The sequence below is a fragment of the Cetorhinus maximus genome, chromosome 26 (assembly GCF_964194155.1).
Source record: "Cetorhinus maximus chromosome 26, sCetMax3.hap1.1, whole genome shotgun sequence".
Taxonomy (NCBI): Eukaryota; Metazoa; Chordata; class Chondrichthyes; order Lamniformes; family Cetorhinidae; genus Cetorhinus; species Cetorhinus maximus.
The window spans coordinates 26,864,074-26,878,632 of NC_135904.1; the positions used below are offsets into that span (position 1 = coordinate 26,864,074).

The following is a 14,559-nucleotide window of genomic DNA, read 5'->3' on the forward strand; positions in this document are numbered from 1 at the left end:
TTCTGAGTGCAACAACAATAGGGCAGTAATCACTGGGGACTTCAACTACCCTGATATCAATTGGAATACGAACAGTATGAAGGGCACAGAAGGAGCAAAATTGTTGAACTGCATTCAACAGAACTTTTTAAGCTAGCACATAACAAGCCCAATGAGAGGGGGCGTAATTCTAGACTTAGTCTTAGGAAATGAAGCTGGGCAAGTGGATGAAGTAACAGTGGGGGACCATTTTGGACATAGTGACCATAATATAGGTAGATTTAGCATCATTATAGAAAAGGACATAGATAGAACAGGAGTAAAAGCTCTAAATTGGGGGAAGACAAATTTTAGAAAGCTGCGAGGTGAGCTGAAGAGAGTGGACTGGATACAGCTATTAGAAGCAAAAACTGTGTCAAATCAGTGGGAGGCATTCAAAGGCGAAATTCTGTGGGCACGGTGTAGACATGTCCCCACAAAGAAAAAGGGTGGCACTGTCAAATCTAGGGCCCCCTGGTTACCCAGAAGCATACAGGCCAAGATAAAGCAGAAAAAAAAAGCTTATGACAGTCACAGAAGACTTAATACTGTAGAAAGCCTAGAGGAGTATAGAAAGTACAGGGGTGAAGTAAAAATGGAAATTAGGATAGCAAAGAGGATACGAAAAAATATTGGCAGGTAAAATCAGAGAAAATCCTAAAATGTTTTACCAGTACATGAAGAGCTAGAAAATAACGAAGGAAAAGGTAGGACCTATCAGAGGTGTACATGGTAACTTGTGGGTTGATGCTGAAGATGTGGGCAGGCTTCTCAATGAGTATTTTTTCTCTGCCTTCACTAAGGAGAGGGATGATGCAGACATTCTAGTTAGAAAGGAGGGATGTGAAATATTAGATACAATAAGCATAGTGAGAGAGGAAGTACTGGAGGGATTGGCATCCTTGAAGGTGGATAAATCACCAACGCCGAATGGATTGTATCCCAGGCTGTTAAAAGAAGCCAGGAAGGAAATAACTGATGCTCTGAGGATCATTTCCAATCTTCACTAGATACAGGCAAGGCCCCAGAGGACAGGTCTGCAAACATTGTACCATTATTTAAAAAGGGTGCAGGGGATAAGTCAGGAAATTATAGGCCGGTCAGCCCGACTTTGGTGGTGAGAAAATTATTGGAAACAATTCTGAGAGACAGGATAAACTGTGACTTAGAAAGGCACAGATTGGTCAGGGATAGTCAGCACTGTTTTGTTCGGGGAAGATCCTGTCTTACTAACTTTATAGAATTTTTTGAGGAAGCAACAAGGAGGATTGATGAGGGTACTGCAGTGGATGTTGTCTTCATGGATTTCAATACGGCACTTGACAAGGTGCCACATGGCAGACTGGTCAGGAAAGTGTGATCCCATGGGATACAGGGGAATGTGGCAGGTTGGATCCAAAATTAGCTCAGCAACAGGAAACAAAGGGTAATAGTCAATGGATGTTTTTGTGAATGGAAAACAGTTTCCAGTGGTGTTCCACAGCACTCAGTGCTGGGGTCCTTGCTGTTTGTTGTATGTATTAATGATTTAGACTCAAATGTGGGAGGCATGTTTGGGAAATTTGCAGATGACACAAAAATTGGCTGTGTAGTTGATAGCGAAGAGGATAGCTGTCGACTCCAGAATGATATCAATGGTTCGGTTGAGTGGGTGGAGAAGCAGCAAATGGAATTCAATCCGGAAAAGTGTGAGGTAATGCATTTGGGGAGGCCAAACAAAGCAAGGGAATACTGAATAAACAGGAAGTTATTGAGAGGGGTTGAGGAGGTGAGGGACCTTGGAGTGCATGTCCATAGGTCCTTGAGTGTGGCAGAACAGGTGGACAAGGTGGTCAAGAATGAATATGGAATGCTTTCCTTCATTGGCGAGGTATTGAATACAAAAGCAGGGGTGTAATGATCGAACTGTATAAAACGCTGGTTAGACCACAGCTAGAATTTTGTGTTCAGTTCTAGTCACCACATTACAGGTAGAACATGATTGCCCTGGAAGAGTGCAGAGGAGATTTTCAAGAATGTTGCCAGGGCTTGAAAATTGTAGCTATGAGGAAAGATTGGATAGGCTAGGGTTGTTTTCCTTAGAACAGAGGAGGCTAAGGGGTGACCTAATTGAGGTGTACAAAATTATGAATGGCTTAGGTAGAGTAGACAGGAAAGACTTGTTTCCCCTAGCTGAAGGGTCTATTAGCTGGGGGCATAGATTTAAGGTGATTGGTAGAAGGATTAGAGGGTGCATGAGGAAAAGTTTTTTCACCCAGAGGGTGGTGGGCATCTGGAATTCACTGCCTAAGTTGGTGGTTGAGGCTGAAACGCTCAACTCATTTAAAAGGTACCTGGAACAAAAGCAGAAAATGCTGGAAAATCTCAACAGGTCTAACAGCATCTGTGGAGCGAAAAAAAATAACAGAATTAACATTTTGAGTCCTTATGGCTCTTCTTCAACTCTGAAGATTTTGGCAGAAGGAATATGTAGAGACAAGGTAAATCTAATGGCAGAGTTCTAAAGAGTATGCAGGAACGGAGGGACCTGGGGGTGCCTGTGCACTGATCTTTGAAGGTGGCATGACATATTGAGAGAGGAGATTAGTTGGCAAAGCATAATAGATCTTGGGCTTCATAGAGTTATTAAAGTACAAAAACAGGGAATTTATGCTGAACCTTTAGAAAGTTCTGGCTAGGCCACAACTATAGCATTGGCCACCACACTTTAGGAAAGATGTGGAGGTCCTTGAAAGGGTGTAGGAGAGATTTACCAGAATGGTTCCAGGGTTGAGGGAATTTAGCTTTGAGGTTAAATTGGAGAAGCTGAGGTTAGTTTCCTTGGATCAAAGGAGATTTGAGGGAGATTTGATAGCCGTGTACAAGATAATGACGATTGAGATAAGGTAGGCAAAAAAAAACGTTCCTATTAGTTGGTACCAAACTAGGGGACACAAATTTAAGGTTTTGGACAAGAGATGCAAGTAGGATGAGAGGAAGATTTTTTTTCTTTACACAGCAGGTGGCAATGACCTGAAACTTGTTGTCTACAAGGGGCTGTGGAAGTGGAGATGATCAGTGATTACAAAAGAAAATTGGATGTGCACTTGAGGGAAATAAACTCGTGGAGCTATGGGGATAGAGAGGGGAGTATGAGACTCACTGGATTCCTGACAGAGAACAGACATGGATGAATGATGGGCCAGATGGACTCTTTTATGGTGTAATGACTCTATGGGCTGAATATTCACAATGGGGACAGGAAACAGGAGCCTGGTCTACTTTTGAATCAGAAACCCACCTCCAATGGGAAACCAAATAAAGTACAGCTTTTCATAGGGTGAGGCCTTAACTGATATTGAGACAGGTTTCCTGTCTACCTGGAGCCATGGATGGTGGAAATGGAGGTGTGTCAGATGAAGTGCGGGACTCATTTATACACGGCCATCTTTGGGCCCCTGTAGAGGGGTCAGTAGCTATCCTTTCGAGGGATTTCCCTTAATCCCTTGGATCTATCCATGCACTTTGGGGTTGAAGTGAAGATCTGAGGCAGTCTGAACTGGCAGAAATCATAGCAACTGCCAGGAAAGCAAGTGCACACATGAAAGAAGCTCTTGCTGTGGTTGCAGATCAGCTGAACGTTGAGAGAGCGGAAGCCCTTCCTCTTGATTGATCTCACTGACCAATCACTGGGTGCTTTGTGGCTATGTGGGTGCAATCTGCCTGGGGGAATCCAGGATGGTGCTGAAATCCAATGCCCTTGGTCTCTGCGGGGCTGTGTCGATTGTTAAATGAATGTGTTGTCCGGCTCTGGCAAATAGGGCATCAGTGACCAGTGAAGCGCAGTGATATTCAGCTATTTTCAAGATGCCACTAAGGTCCGTAATTGATCTTTGGAAGGAGCTGGAAGTGAAGAAGTTCAAGACCATAGTAATTTTGACAGTTAATCACAGAGCACTGCACCCAGTTCTGTGAAATCCAAGGTCTCTGGCTGTTATGACATAGCAGTTTGTAAAGGCTGAGTTTTTTAAAATCCCAGAGGGAAACTTTAAACAACTGTCATAACCTATATTTTCAATTGGTATGGTTTGAGTTGCAGCTCTAAATTCAGGAATAAGACCATCAGTTCTTAAGAGGTTTTTATATCAAACTAATGAGACATTTATTAATTTACAACAAATTAAACACATACACATGGCTACAAATTACTACTATCATAACTTTTAACAAATTCTCAAATTAATCTCCACTAAGGCAACAATAACCAATAGATTTAAACAGACACCGGGCAAAGCATTGTTCACCTTACGAATTAAAAATTAGGTTCCTTTCAATTTGTTCCTTTGCAGACACAGTGGTGGCTTACAGGCTTAGACCTTACATGTCTCTGACCTGCACACACAAAACTCCTTTCTGTTATACCCAGCCTTCCCCTTTGTATGTAAATTTTCATTGTATCACCAGGCCCTTTGAGCCCCTTTCTTAGTGCCAATTTTATTAGTAATATAAACATTGCTTAGTGTCTCCTAGCTAGGTGCAAGATTTCACCCCCAGTCTTTGAATGGTTATTCAACAAAATGCAAATGCACCCTTTACCTTACTGCTTACATCCCAAAACTACTATACATCAAAGCATCCAGACTAGCTGGCTTTAATCCAATTAACACACACACACAGACACAGACTAAACCTCTATTTAAAAAAAATTCCAATCACATAATATACATTAATATCTCTTCATGACATGGCAATGAAGGCACAACTATCTGTGGCCATCTGCCCAGAGCATCGCTGTCTCCTGCAGCAGTGGGTCTTGGTCATCACCAGATAGCTTTGCCTTCAGCAGTCAATCCTGTGTTGAGGGTTGGGCCTCTATTGCATTCCTGTCCTTCTTTCATCTCCTCTGCCCTCCTGATGCCCAGGGTTCTACCCTTCATGCAAAGACACTGGGTCCAAAAGCTGAATGTCCTATTCCCATTGCCAGCTGGAACCTTCATTCTGGACAGATGGCAGCCAGTTGTCCTTGGCAGGCTTGCCCCCTGCTCTTCTGGCCCTGTAATGCCAGGTGGGTACCAAGCCTGTTCAAAGACCAGGCATTGTGTGCCCATTCGCCCTGCAACCTGAACAGCACCCACTTACCAAATGCCCGATCCCCCTTTGTCCCACTGACCCGCTCATGGGGCCAGGGTACTGACTGGCTTCCACCTGTATAACTGTCTCCCCTCCGAGACCGATAGCTTCTAAAACTGCTCATTCCTTTAACTATCCCACCCTCCAAACTCAACAAACTCTAACTGAAATTCTGAACAATGTTATTTGGCTTCAATAGGGAGGAGGCGGGATTCCTGTCCAGCCTTCCCCCACCCTGATGATTATTGCTGGCACCAGGATCAACACATTGAAATTGAAACACCACCCAGTGCCGATATTTTTAGGGTCCACTGCCTCCATATGCACCTTCAGGGGTGTCCTGAAAATTCAGCCCTATGACAAAATATAGAACAAAATGAAATTAGGTCAGTCCAAGGTTAACAGCAATGTTCTTCAGTGCTGGCGTTATCTTCCACATTACCCCATTTCAATTCGTCCTCTCCAATGCATTGATTAAAGAAAATTGGTTACCTGCATGACGCTGATTGCATGGTAAAATAAATATATAATTATAAAGAAAAGGAACATACATTTCATTTCCTCAGAACCATCCAGAGTGCTCCATGGCCAATGAATTACTTTCTGAAAATGCAGAGACTGTTGGTTTGTAGAAAAATGTAGCTTCATGGCATTGGCCCAGTTGTAAAACTCTTGCCTTTGAGTCATAAGGTCATTGGCTTAAACCCCATTCCAGAGCCATGAAAGTATAAGCGATGCTGACATCCCAGGCAGTACTGTAAGGGTGATGCCTTTTGGATGATATGTTAAACTGAGGACCCATCTGTCCTCTCAGGTGGATGTAAAAGATCCTGTGGCACTGAGCCAATGCTAATACTATGAAACCACATTTCAAATTGTGCCATTTCATCCATCTGACTAGGCAGATAGTTTAATGTGTCATCGGAAATATGATACCTCCCTTGCAGCACTCCCTTTGCATTCCATTAGATTAAACACACAAGTCCCTGGAGTGGGGTTTGAACCAATGACTTTGTGACTCAGAGGGCAGTTCCTAGCATTGGAACAAGCTTAAAATACTATAGTACACTGCCCAGATCTCTCAAACCATTGCTCACTGTGAGTCACAGTTCATGTTGCATGGGAAGAGATGTTCAATACCACTCAAAGACATTTTGGAAGAAGGTTGTAAGAAATTTCTTTAGAGACTTTTTTTTATTCATCCCTGAAACAGAAATAATGTTTTCCTTATCTACTGTAGATGGGTAAATGAATACATAGCTACATAAATACATTTCTTCATCCAAAGTGAGGGAGCGGTTTTTACATTTATTTTACATCTGTTTATCATATCTCTTTTTGATCAAAAAATAATAAAACTGAAAAGAATAATAAAAGCTAACAGGTATTTCCTTACTTTACCATATTCCTCTGCAATAGCACATATTGTTATTAAAATGTTATGTTATGTTCAGAATCCTTTTCCAAATTTGAGCAATGATGCTTCTAGCACTTGCTTATATGAAATTATGCTTGATATGAGTTGTCAGAATAACAATAAATACAAGACAGCTGCTGTAACTACTTGAAATATATTACAGAACATAAAGACTCGCTTTAAGTTGTTCTCAGCAGAACCATAGATCATTCATCAGCCATATTCTTAACTGTATCTGTGCTTAGCTTGCACACTCAATTTGCCCACCAAAATTGCAGGAGGTCTACTAGTACACATAATATACTATTATATGTTTGCTTTTGATTTTACCTCAACAGAGTCTGTGCTTTATCTTGTTTTTGATGTTTTATTCAAAAATATAAGCAAACTTGAATGACTTTAACAGCTGGTAATGATGACTTCCATCATGTTTTTTCTATTTTTGATAAGGAAATGGGGCTTGAGGACAGCAAGTGCCATCATGCTCTGTGAGTAGCTGTCTTGCGTTAATCATAAAAGAAAGTTCTGCATGATTGCAAACACAAATCCATACCTGAAAATGTGTCTGGCACCTTGCAGACTCTCTTTTACTAAAAAGTAATGGCTGCAAACTATTGTATAGACACATATAACAATTTTCTTGATAAGTTTTTTTTACTGATTATGTGACAAAACTTATTTCCATTAGTTGGTGCTCAGCTTAGTAATGAATGCAACATGGCAAACCAAAAGTTTTTCTGAAAATATTTTGAGGAATTGAACTGGTTTATCTACATTGGCGTTTTATTGACAATTACTTGTATTTTTTTTTGTATTTGTAGTTTTCAGTCTTGGTTGGTATTTACTAATTTGAAGGTTCTGTGCTTGTTAAATTGTTAATAGCTTCTGTTTTATGCATACCCAGTACAAGTCTACTTGGACTTCAGCAAGGCTTTTGATAAGGTCCCACATGGGAGACTGATAACGAAGGTAAGAGCCCATGGGATCCAAGGCAATTTGGCAAATTGGATCCAGAATTGGCTGAGTGACAGGAAGCAGAGGGTGATGGTCGAGGGGTGTTTTTGTGACTGGATGCCTGTGTCCAGTAGGGTTCTACAGGGATCAGTGTTGGGTCCCTTGCTGTTTATGGTATATATAAACAATTTAGACTTGAATGTAGGAGAGTTGATCAGTAAGTTCGCGGATGACATGAAGATTGGTGGGGTGGTAAATAGCGAGGAGGATAGCTTTAGATTACAGGGGGATGTAGATGGGCTGGTCAGATGGGCTGATCATTGGCAAATGGAATTTCATCCAAATAAGTGCGAGATGTTGCACTTGGGCAGGACAAACAAGGCACGAGAATACACGATGAATGGTAGGACCCTGGGAAGTACCAAGGATCAGAGGGACCTTGGTGTGCATGTCCACCGGTCCCTTAAGGTAGCAGGACAGGTAGATAAGGTGGTTAAGAAGGCATATGGGACACTTGCCTTTATTAACCAAAGCATAGAATATAAGAGCAGGGAGGTTACGCTAGAACTGTACAAAACGCTGGTTAGGCCACAGCTAAAGTATTGCTTGCAGTTCTGGAATCCACATTATAGGAAGGATGTGATTGCACTAGAGAGAGTGCAGAGGAGATTTACCAGGATGTTGCCTGGACTGGAGAGTTTTAGTTATGAGGAGAGATTGGACAGACTGGGGTTATTTTCCCTGGAGCAGAGGAGATTGAGGGGGGACATGATTGAGGTGTATAAAATGATGAGGGGCATAGATAGGGTAGACAGGAAGGAACTTTTCTCCTTGGTGGAGGGATCAATAACCAGGGGGCATAGATTTAAGGTAAGGGGAAGGAGGTTTAGAGGGGATGTGAGGAAGAATTTTTTCACTCAGAGGGTGGTGGGAATCTGGAACTCACTGCCTGAAAGGGTGGTAGAGGCAGAAGCCCTCATAACATTTAAGAAGTATTTGGATGTGCACCTGCAATGCCATGGCATACAAGGCTATGGGCCTAGTGCTGGAAAATGGGATTAGAATAGTTAGGTACCTGTTTGATCAGTGCAGACTCAATGGGCCGAAGGGCCTTTTCCTGAGTTGTAGACCTCTATGACTCTATGACTTTAAGTCACTCGTGCCTATACAAGTGTGATGCAAAATTTTCAAATATCAAAGTGTGATGGCCAAGAATTGCACGGTTTACAATTCTTCAAAGATGTTTTGCACATTTCACACCTACTTCCTGAAACACCTTTTTCATTGTACATTGTTGAAAACATCCCTATTATAAAACAATATTTTTTTATTCATACACGGGATGTGGGCTTTGCTGGCTGGGCCAGCATTTATTGCCCATCCCTAGTTGCCGTCTATCACTATGGGAGATCAATCACTTTTTTATGGTCATATTATTTATCTAAAACTTGTTGATCTATTTTTAATGAAAAAAAACCTAACGATTGATTTTCACCAATCTTTCTTTGGCTCTTTAAGCTTGGAGCATAAGCACTGGCAGAGACCTGTTGGGCAGAATGGCCTGTTTCTGTGCCATATACCTCATGTAATTCCATGTAACTATCATACATTACCTTATTGGTCGAAAAGAACTGAAGCAAATGTTAGACACTGGACGCGAGAAAAGGAAATTACCAGGTGAAGCATTCTTGTGATTTCCAATTGGATTCCAATTAAAATATAGAGGATAACTTGCTTGGAAAATAAGGAGGATTACACGGGATGCTGAGCAGTCCATTTGGAGTGCGTTTGTGGGAGAACTCAGTTCATCCGATTAACATATCGGGAAAATATAGCCCTGAAAATGGTTTAGTTGTGCATATCAATGTAACATTACAAAGTACAGACACATACCATGGTGCAGATAAGATACTATGTGATGCATGTGCTTAAGCTATTTTGGATTGTTTAACTACACCTGATTTAGTTAACTTCCTACACGGAATGAAATTGAGTGTTTCGTTGGCTTTTAAAGGGAGAAGTTGCAATGAATAGTTTATAATGAGTGATTATATACAGCCTCTCTCAAAAGGAAACAGCTAAAGTATTGATGATTTGATACATTCTGAACCATCCTGCAGCAAAGTTTGTGTTCAGACTGAGTAAGTATCTGTGTGCACAGTCCAGGGGGCTGGCTGTTGTCATTGTTGAGTAGTTCTTCAACTTGTCATGCTTACTTCAGATTTGCCTATACTTTTTTTTTTAAGTAATCTCTTTCTCCTCTCAGGCTTTGTGCCAAAGGATGCTGTCTGTACCATTGCCGTAGCCCTTGTTACCAGCCACACACGAAACAGTGCATAGTGTTCAGACGCTGAATAGAAAATTGCACTTGAGCGCCCTTACCTCCCCCTCCCCCTTTAACAAGGGGCCCTGAAAGCTTTATAAATTTGCAGTGCTCTTGAAAATAAGCCCTTCACACCTGAAACCTTTCACACAGCCAGAAAAGCACCCCTTCAAACCCCTTAATTGCCTATTGCTTCCAAGCACGTTGAACAAGTGTATTATATGGCCGACTCCAAGACAAATGCCTAAATGCATGAAATGAAATGGTTTCTCCCAATGGTGTGTATAGTATTAAGACTGCAGTATCACTTTTTGTTGGCATACAGAAGCTGGAATCAAAACTATCAAAAATCACATCTATACATTTATCCCCTTTGACCCCTGTTGGTATTCTTGTCGTGCATAACTATATGAACAGGGAGTACTTAGAAAGCATTTTATGTGATGTGCAAGTTGTGCTCTCTTTGTTACCTTTTCTCCAATATAATCTTTAGCAGTTTTGTGCAGGTCCTTCAAGTTTTCAGACTTTGCAAGTGAAGTAAAATGTGCCCTCTTTAGTGGGAAAAGTCAACCATGAACATCCAGCAACTGGAACATGATTTTTTTTATTTTACAATCAATGTGAAACTTTAAAGCAAACTGAAAAAAATATATATCATAGCTTAAGAATGTGTAATTTAATCGTAAACCACATTTATGAGCTATTGTGAAGTCAATTCACATGCAGTATTAACTTTTCTGTGGTCTTAAGACGATTACTTTGAGGAGAAATTGTGCTTTGCACTGTTGGTATTTGAGGATGTTACCATATACATAAATCATCCCCCTTGGCCACAATTTTAACTAAATTACTAACCAAGAACTTGTTAATATAGTGTACATGTGTGTTTGAAATTTCTTTGTCCGTTAAAGTTGTGGCAAAAAGGACATTCATACAGATAGTTTAAAGCATTTATTTACTGACATGGAAAATCACAATTTCATCCCATTTGCGTTCTTTTGAGTTCCTTTAGACTGCCTGTTTGTAAAATTATTTTAAAATGCACATTAAGGCTGTTATGAGTCAAATACAGTTATCATATTGTGTAACATGTTATTTTGCAGGTTTATCTGGTCCACGTCACAACTACTGCACAGATAGGGTCGCTTAAGTGAAAACAGTAGGCACTTAATTAAAACAGGATAGAACAAGTCAATTTTGATTTTGGTTATTGTAGGTTTTACATTTTACAAGCTACGCACTATGCCAAATTATGGGCCTAATACTCAGAAAGGGAACAAATAATCATCAGGCAGGATGAGCACTTATTTATTTTATAAATAATTTCTTTGTTTTGCTCACATTGTATGTATTTATATCAAGAAAGTATTGACATTTGCAATGTTTTAAGTGTCTAATTTATACCTGAAGCCTCTTTTCAATTCAGTTTTGTTTAAGTAAGTATACAGAGAAACAGGAGTTTCAGCTGTTAATTACATCTTAAATATCTCCTCTGCTCATTAGTTTATTTTCCCGAGGCAAAAAGCAAAGCTCTGAATTCCTTGACAGGTTAATCATAAATTATCTTTAACTGCCACTACCCTTCAATGTTTTTTTTTTATCTTCAGTCAGCTGCTGCAAGCCAATATACTGAGAATCCTGACCCACTGGAAGCACTGGGGCTCCCCAGATGTTCCTAGGGGAAAAAAAAATCTAATCAGAAAAGGTAATCATCCTTGCACAGATGAAAATATGGGGCCCAGCATGTGCAGTGCCCAACTATAGACCACCAAAAGTCGACAAGAGTGAGAACTCCCACGTTTCTCATCTCGGGGAAAAAAAATCCTAAGAAACCCCTGAAAGAAAATGAATCAGTTAATTATGTTCCAGCGCTAAAAACAAGACTAATAACCATAAATAGTCCATTGAGTAGCTCAGCTGTAGTATTTTTTTCCAGTTAGAAATAATCTGCTTACATAGTTAGGCAAGGCTAAGCTTGCTGACACTAATTACCAGCTGTTGTCCCTTCACGTAAAAGACCAACCGCCAAGCTCACTGCAAAGGGCCGACTGTTCTCACAATACACCATTTGCAAATAACAACAAGTGGAATGAAATGCTTTTCAGCTATTGAGGGAAGCCTATCTCGCACCACTTTTTTTATTATGCACTCATGTGTAGGCTAATAATGTGAACTGGGAGAAAATGAACAGACTTAAAAATGAAAGGCAGAATGAATCAGGGCAATTGAGGTCTCCTCCTTCTCATTTTGCCATGGGGGGGGGTGGGGGGGGTGGGGGGTGGGGGGTTCCAGATTATCACTGAGTAGTCGGTTTAAGATGAAATAATGAATAACTCCTTTAGCCTTTAATGTTGCGGCCGCAGCCCATTGAGTCCGGGTGTATGATTTTCGTAAAGTTCTAAATACTCTGTGAAACGGGCAGTGTAATGCAGCTTCTTCACTTTATAGAGCCACTACGTTCTTAAGATCTTTCTAAACAATGTTATGCTAAAATCATCAAATAAAAATCACATGTGTATTTAATATGGAGCTGGTCTTTCTTAACTACATTCATTTCACCACTTCTGTTTAGCTCTGGAAAATGTTCCCTAACAGAGGGACATGCATGCCCTTTTTTAATTTATGTTATTTGCATGCATGGTTATCCCCTTCATCTAAAATGGCTTAAACCCTGTTAACTCATGCTTCCTTATCAGCCTCCCGGCAGCATTTGTGATTCATAGCAGTCATCAAAGTGATAATAAACTCATTCACAATACTAACAAACACAGGCTCCCAGTTATTTACGAGGCAAATTCACTTCGACTGCTACCGTGGATGAAAAAAATCAAGATGGTGTTGATTGATAAATTGACAGGTTAATTTACAAGCATATAATGGGAATAAGACCCAGAGGGATGACAGCCTAGTCTCCACTATGGCTGCAGTGCCATCTACCCAGCACCCAGGAAACTGCAGGCGTTGGCTTTGTGCGACTAAATATGAAGCTTATACATTTGAAAAAAGTTAAAAAAAAAGTGTGTGGTAGGTTACCAATTTAAGTCACTTTAATGCAATACTGGCAACTGACATTATCTCATTTTCACCACATATTTCAATGAGAATTGAAGCAAAGTTTAACATTGCATAACAATCAGTTCAGTGTATTACTTATGGGATAATAGATAACTGGCAGTGACTAACAAGGTTGTAATTCAATCCAGCAGCTGTGACATCATAAACCATAAGAGTGAAAGTTCTCTGTTTCTGGACAGTCGCAGCACTTCACTTTGAATTATAGCCTTTGAACTGACTGCCCATTGAATTGTTTTTTTAAAAAATCTACTTTGCTTTTGCCGAACATGATTGCATGATAAGAAATGGTGTGAAATAGGTGAAAGGGTAATGAAGCCATCAGTGATATAGGGCCTGAAGGAACTGACTGCTATTCGGCAGGCATTGCAGTATTTTTATGGATTACTGCTAAGTAAACTTAACGGAAGCTATACACAAAATAAAAAGGTTTCTGCTGGCCTTATTTTCACAACTCGTTTTTGCAAAGGATGATAGAGTAAAAATTTTAAAGTGATTGCAGTCTATGAATTCATTATGAGCGCATTATTGCTTAAATGCGTAATTTTATTGATCTCTGATTTTATGTAATCTCCAGAAACTTTAGGAAAGGATTTTGTGCTGAAATTGTACAGCACGGACATGTTTCAAACGACAGTATTTTTGACATAGTATATATGTTCAACAGCTGAAACATATTTAAAGGACTCATTTGTGTGCACATATACACAGTAATGTTAAAATTCTACTCTTCCTGTTGACATGATCGTCAAAGGATTAGTCTAAGCATATTTTAAATATAGTGGACTACGTTTAGAATATTTTCTTCAGAGACCCCGTATAACAGATACAATAGGTTATTGTTAAAACATGTTTTTTTGTGTGAATATAGTAAACCACCAACGATTGTTGTAAAAACAAAGATAATTTTTTGTGTGTCCGTTATTATTAAATATTATTGTCATGCTCTAAATAGAAATTTAAGAATAACTTGAGTTTTACTAAAATCTGCAATTTTTAACAAGACATTTTCTTTTTTGTAATTCTGACGAGTTTTGACATGTTTATGTCGTTGTTAACAATTAACCTAATTCTGTAGGATTATTAAAATTATATTAAAGCTGTATCAAGTGTGTGGTCTAGATCCAGTTCATTGCTGAAGGTAAGTGAGCTTTAATTGAAAGAAAGGAGAAATAGCTTCAAGGAGTTCCTGTTAGACATTCCTACCTATAAGGTAAATAAAACAAAATCAATTTTACCTCTTCGGGCTTCAGAAATCCTAGGTTTTCAATAGAATTAAGTATCTATCGTTCAACTCTGCTGAAGGCTATAAAACAGATGGATGTTGGCTGGAGGTCAAAGCATTTTCTCATATATTTAGGTTCACCCAGTCTCAGAATAGTAGGTGTTGCTGGATGGGGAATAAGAAAAGAAAGGCTTACGTGACATTTCTAAATTTTCTCTTTTCCAACAGAGTGAAGCAAATATATTTCTCATGTTTATTATGTTGTCCTTCAATACATTATAGCACATTTTAACAGTAGCTTTCAGAGTTTTCCAATATGCAGTAAAGCCTTCTGAGAGGAACAGTTTCGTACTGAGGAATATATTTACTCGTTCTAAAATGTCAGAAGTATGAATTAATATCTGAACAAGTATTTTCTGTACACAGCAATCCCAATTAACT

At 39.7% G+C, this 14,559-nt stretch overlaps 1 long non-coding RNA gene across 1 annotated transcript; it reads right to left on the bottom strand.

Annotated features, from left to right (window-relative positions):
• Positions 1-5,387: 5,387 nt before the first annotated feature.
• LOC144668188 (uncharacterized) lies at positions 5,388-14,279 on the bottom strand. The gene is made up of 2 exons (XR_013573449.1): positions 14,132-14,279; positions 5,388-5,481 (listed from the first exon to the last, which is right to left on the bottom strand). It is a non-coding gene; the product is annotated as an uncharacterized LOC144668188 (long non-coding RNA).
• Positions 14,280-14,559: the final 280 nt, after the last annotated feature.